The 6,744-nt window shown below is 35.3% G+C and overlaps 1 pseudogene; it reads left to right on the top strand.

Annotated features, from left to right (window-relative positions):
* Positions 1-4,096: 4,096 nt before the first annotated feature.
* Positions 4,097-6,132, top strand: LOC103610118 (annotated as a pseudogene).
* The last annotated feature ends 612 nt before the right edge of the window (positions 6,133-6,744 follow it).

The following is a 6,744-nucleotide window of genomic DNA, read 5'->3' on the forward strand; positions in this document are numbered from 1 at the left end:
CATAAAGATTGGAAAAAAAAGTGGTAAAACTTTCCTTATTCACAGACTGGACAATTACCTATTAGAGCAAAATTATCTAATAGACCTATAATGAGAACCATAATAAATATCTAGCAACAACATTAAAAAGTAAAACAGGTAAAATTAACTTGATAATATACTTTATCATAATATATCCAAAATGTATTTTTAAATAATTAAAAATTGACCTATTTTTCAATTTTTTTGTATCATACTGTCTTCAAAATCTACCATGTATTTTTTTTTAATTGATTATATATATTTGTGGGGTACAAATCAGGATAATTAGTTTACTCATGTTTACAAAAGGTAGTCAACCTTTGTGACTCTTGACTAGTTTCTCACCAACACCCCCCTTTCCCACCTCTGATACCACAGTTCTATTCTTTTCTAGAGGAACTTTAATGTATTATCGTGATAGTTTCTTTTTTTCTTTCTTTTCTTTCTTTCTTTCTTTATTTTGGTCCCCAATTATGAGTGAGGACATGTGGTATTTCTCTTTCTGTGCCTGGCTTATTTCAGTTAACATAATTTTCTCTAAGTTCATCCATGTTGTTGCAAATGGCAGGATTTCATTCTTTTCTTATGGCAGTGTACTATTCCATTGAGTATATATCTCACCTTTTCCTTATTCAGTCATCTGACAATGGACATTTAGGTTGATTCCATCTCTTGGCTATCGTAAATAGAGCTGGACAAAAAAATGGGATTGTTGGGTGATAGAGTTTGGATGTGCTGTCCCCACCAAAACTCGTGGAAATCTGATCTCCAATGTGGCAGTGTTGGGAGCTGTTTGAGTCATGGGGTCGGATCCCTCATGAATGGATCAGTGCGCTCCCTGGGGGTGGGGGACCTGAGAGAGATCTCCTTCTATTAGTTCCTGTGAGAGTTGGTTATTTAAAAGACCCAGGCACCTCCCCTCTCTCTCTTGCTTGCTTTTGCCATGTGATCTGCTTGTACCCACTGGTTGCCTGCCAATTTCCACCATGAGTAGAAGCAGCCTGAGGCCCACACCAGACACACCTGTCCCAGAATTGTTAGCCAAATAAATCTCTGTTCTTTGTAAATTACCCAGTCTCAGATATTCTATTATAGCAACACAAAATGGGCTAATGCACTGGATCATATGTCAGTTCTATCTGTAGTTGTTTGAAGAAACTCCATACTATTTTCCACAATGGCTGAACTAATTTACAGCCCACCAATAGTGTAGGAGTGTTCCCCTTTCTCTGCATCCTTGCCAGCATTTGTTATTCTCTGTCTTTTTGAAAATAGCCAGTCTAATTGGGGTGAGATGATATCTCACTGTGTTGTTGTTGTTTTTAATTTTAATTGATTCGATTTAACTATTTCACATTCTCTCTCTCTATATATATATATTGAAACATCACATTGTACCCCATAAATGTATATAATTATAATTTGATGATTAAAATAATATTAATTAAAAGTTTAAAAAACATATAAGATATCTTTAATCTTCATCAGAAGCATAGGTGCAAAATTATAAATATATTTTGTATATTTACATTTAATCATTTAGCCATTAAATTAAGTAAAATGGGTTTTATTCCACTAATAAAACAATGATTCAAGATTAGAAAATTTATGTAGGTTATTTATTAAATCAAAAAATTCAGGTAGATAAAAATACTTAATCACAGAAGTATATCAAATAAAACATTTGATGACTAATCATGCCAAGTAGAATAGAAAAAAAAAAAAAAAAAGTCCTACCAAGCAAGAAAAAAATCTGCAAGCATTATAATCAATAGTTAAAATTACAGCATTTCAGTAAAGATAAGGCTAAAACAGGGGCTAATTAAACCTGTCCCCATTCACAACTACACAGGATGTCTGAGCTGGGGCCAAAAAGGGAAGAGGAGAAAACAGAAAACAACTTCAGTCAAGGACTTTAACTGCACTTATGCACATATAACAAACTAGAAAAGCAAGATAATCTATTTTAAATTTTAAAACAGAAACTGTTAGAATAACAACATTTAGAAAATTGGGCAACTATATATTCTACATGCTAAAATCACTCTTTACTTTTTAGTAGTAAATCTTAATAGACAATATAAATGCCAACAATAAAAAAGGGAAAAAATTTGACTGATTCCCCAGTAGCCAAAGTACCATGAGATTGATTTACAAATCATTCTCAAGACTGTGTGAAGTCACAAAACATTTCTGAAATACACAGAAAGGGACATGTTTGCAGACTAACAAAACAAATCCTTTGATGGGAAGAACTAGTAAAATTAAGATAAAAATGATACAGATTCAGCCGAAAAAAATAGTATTTATGGTATTCTTTTATTTGAAAATTATTTTGTATATATCTTGAATTACATTCATTTTAAAGTTTAAAATAATATGTTCATATCTGATTTGAAAATCTCCTCCATTTCAATTTCATTCAATGCTACTTTGTCTCTCTTTAACTCAGTGTGGTTTTGATTTGCATTTCTCTGATGCCGTCATTGGAGATTTCATGGGAGAACTCTAGCTGGGTTTTGAAGATTGGCTAGAGGTTTGACTAGGTAAAGGAAAGGTGAGGGAGCTTCTTGGAGGAGAATAGCCTGAGCAGAAGCACAAAGCATAATTAAACATGGCATGTTGGATGATTCGAGGAGAAGGCCTTACCTGGCTGGAGCAAAGAGTAAGATGAGAAATGACTTTAAAGTTAGAGGTGTCAGATTCTAGGGCGTGGTGGAGCTGTGCCAAAGACAAGCTAACTGCCACCTGAAAAATTCCCAATTCTCTTTTGGTGCCACCTCAAGAAAGTTACAATAACAAGTCCTCCCATTTACATAATTGCAGGTCATTTTTGGTAACCACCCTTTCAACTTTGTCTCTTTTAGGCTACATTTACTTCTTTTCAGGACCAAAAACATACAAGTACGATACAGAGAAGGAAGATGTGGTTAGTGTGGTGAAATCTAGTTCCTGGATTGGTTGCTAAATAGAAAGGTTTAATCTTTCCTGAGGAATAAAGATGACTGCAAGCAGCTGGTAACTGGATGTGAAGGACTAAAGCGTAACGCAGGATAAGGATTCTTCCCACGGCCTTCAGTTCTAAGAGCAATTTAGAGTTCATTGAAAATAATATGCTTCTACATTTTTTCACAGTTGTGTATTCAGAATTTCAATGCAAATGAGAAATTCCTACATCTTTAATATCTCAAAACTGTCCTCTTTGCTCCAAAACAGCAGACACCACTTCGGTTCAGGGCACCCAATGTGTCTCAGTTTAATTACTGAGACAATTTCCTAAACTGGTCTCTCTGCTTCACATGTGATCCCTTTAAATCAAGGTTTCTCAACTTCACCACTATTGATATTTTGGGCTGCATAATTCTTTGTTGTGGGGAGGCTGTCTTATGCATTGTAGGATGTTTGACATCCCTGGCCTCTATGCAGTAGATGCCAGTAGCACCATCCTACCCCATCACATGACAATCAAAAATGTCTTCAGTCATTACCAGATATCCCCTGATGGGCAAAATCACTCCAAGTTAAGAATCACTGCTTTAAACCCTTCTCCACAGTATGGCCTGATGAATTAGTTTTCTAAAATGAAAACCAGATCCATCACTCTCTTGCTTAAAGTCCTAAATGGCTTTCTACTGTACCAGAAAAATTCCCAAACCCCTTAGTTTAGTTTATAAGGGCCTGCATGGTCTGGCCCCTGCTAACTCTCTGACTGACTTCCACTCTGGATCCATTCAACTCAACTAAGGCTAGTGAAGAAAATCACACAACCACCCCAGTGGTTCAGCTACAAACTCCTGCATGCTCTGCCTCATGACTACCTTTCCAGTCTCCTTTCCTACTGTACATCCTAATTTCTATTATATTTCAAATTCTCTAATTTTCTTTATTCCCTCTTGTATCCATACTTTGGCTCATGCTGTTCCTGATGCCTGGGATGCCTTTGCCCTACCCTGTGGCCAGGTTAAGTGACACCTGCTTTAGAAAGTGCTCCTTAACACTCCCCTCTCCAGTGGCTGGCGACAGCTGGTGCAGGGCTGCCAAGAGCAAGAGGTGGAGTGGGTGGTGTGGCCAGGGCATGATAGGCAGTGCCAAGGAGTGGCACCCCACGAAAAGTGACCCTGGGTCTTCACTGAGCTTAAGGATTTGAGTGCCAAGGAGCCCAAGTAGAAGATATATGGAGTTTAGAGCCTGAGAATTTAGAAAAATTAATGCCAGTTCATGGGTAATTTTTCTTTTCAAGTGGCAGCCAGGAGAAGAACTAGAAGGCTCTGTGATTCATGACTCCAGACTTGACATGGTATTTTTTGCCAAGCAGGTAATTAATAATGCTTGTGCTACTCAAACTATAGTAAGTGTGTTATTAAACTGTACTCATCAAGGTGTCCATTTAGGAGAGACATGATCAGAGTTTTTAAAGAATTTTCACAAAGTTTTGAAGCAGCAATGAAGGGCTTGGCACTGAGCAATTTAGATGTGATTTGACAAGTACACAACAGTTTCGCCAGGCAGCAAATGTGTGAATTTGATGCATAGACATCAAATTTGCTGTCAGTTATATTCCTGTTGATGGAAGACTCTATGAATTAGATGAATGAAGAGGAGGACCGATTGATTTAGGTGCATGCAATCAAGATGACTGGATCAGCGCAGTGAGGCCAGTCATAGAAAAAAAGCATACAAATTACAGTGGAGGCAAAATTCCATTTAACTTAATGGCCATTGTGTCTCACAGAAAAATGATATATGAACACGAGATAGCAGAGTCACAGTTGAAATTGAATTACCACACTGAAATTATAAAAGTATTTTCTTAGCCTTTTCTTACACTATACTAATATCAGTACAAGGAAACAATAGTGACTGCAAAAGATCACCATGTCAAATTGCACAAATTTATTTCCCTTCCAGTCAATTACAGCTTTCAGAATGCTACAACCAAGGGAGTGCCATAGAGATACTGAGTTCAACTATGAACAGTTTTTTTTTGTTTTGTTTTGTTTTGTTTTGTTTTGTTTGTCTTAGCTGAAAATAATCCCCTCTAAATTTCAGAGGGTATAAAGTCTGAGACAGAATAATATCCTAGTTACCAAAATCGAGAAATCATACACTTCAACATTTTTATTGGTTTCCTTTATACTTGCTTTACTTACCAATTCTTCATGTAAAGCTGAAATATACATTCAATGATATATTTTGTCATGGTATATAAAGGATACATTAGAGACAAACTGTAAATTCTATATTTAAATATAATATATTTTTGTGGGCACAGCTGCATTTGGTTCTATTGAAAGTGATTATTACAGACATGACTCCTGATTTTTGAAACAAAGTCTAAAATATTGAATGTTTTAATCATATGTAAAAACACATAGTAATTATATAATTTCACAATGTAAATGAACTTGTATAATATATTGTAGCTTCAAAAGGGAACTGGATATAATACTGTGGAATAACTTATATACACCTTATACACAAACTATAGTCTTTTTCCTAAGAAATGAAGATGTTTCTAATTGTGATATGTCAGCGTGAAGGAACAAAGGAGAATGCAAAGAAGTGTGTTTGAGATGTTGTTTAAGTTTAGGAATTGTCATGCAATTTAGATAGTACGAATGTCATCCATCTAAAATCTAAGTTAAATAAGAAAAATAGGTATCGCTCATATGAAAATGCTAAGAACATAGAATATATTAAAACATATAAAACGAGGGAAGGTTATTCTATAGAGATGATTGTGTATTAAATATAGAATTTCTTGAATGGATTTAATAGCAGCAGTTAGAAAGAGAATTGCTAAAGTCAGATATGCCGAAAGGTTATTGTACAAGGGTCCACAATTGAAACAGGACTTAGGAGAGCACTTAGAGCATGTTCCTGTATTTCCAGAGATGATAGAGTCAAGCATATAGAGTAAAATTTTTGATTGCCCTTTCAGGGTAAACACAGCTAGTGTGTTGCTGGGAGGGTAAGATCTTTAGCATCCACCCCAAACTGGCCGGGTATGTTGTCTCTGAGATCATTAAAGACCACATAAGAGCCACATTTCCACTACATACTGTATTGTACTTTTACATATGGAAAGAGAAAATAAGACTCCAGAGAAAGGTGTGTGCCTTTGGAAAAGAAAATATGGTTTTAGAAGTGTCTCACTCACCACACAAAGGCATATAGTTTATGTGAGCCATTACAAAGCAAATTTCTGCAAGAACTAAGGGCTTGTACTGGCTGATTAACAATCAGCCCATCTGTTCATTAGGCTTCCTGAGCACTGCATAGCAGAAAAGGCACAGTTTGTTACCTGAACTTTACTGTGAGGTGAGAAAATATTTAATAAGGAGATCGAAATTTGTATTTGGGTTCAGAATATGAGGCAATCCTTCCCTTTTATGGTAATAACCCACCTTGAGCTTACTAGAAGTTATATATAAAAGCTAAAAGTAGAGCAATAATTCAAAAAATAACTTTTTTGTAAGAAAATACCAAACTTATTTAAGAAATAAACTCTGTTGGTATCTGACTTTAAATATCAATATTTTTTTTTCTGGTAAAAGTTTAACTCAAAAGTATAATTATTTTTATTGTCCTTACATTTGTTAGCAACACAATTTAAATTTTGGTATATATAACCAAAACTGAATATTATTCTTTTCTCTCCTAGGCTTGGAAACTTGGAAGAAACTACAGAAATAATACCACCTTTTTAGTGTTCCCATTTGT

Source organism: Galeopterus variegatus, unplaced genomic scaffold, assembly GCF_000696425.1.
Source record: "Galeopterus variegatus unplaced genomic scaffold, G_variegatus-3.0.2 Scaffold10627, whole genome shotgun sequence".
Classification (NCBI taxonomy): domain Eukaryota; kingdom Metazoa; phylum Chordata; class Mammalia; order Dermoptera; family Cynocephalidae; genus Galeopterus; species Galeopterus variegatus.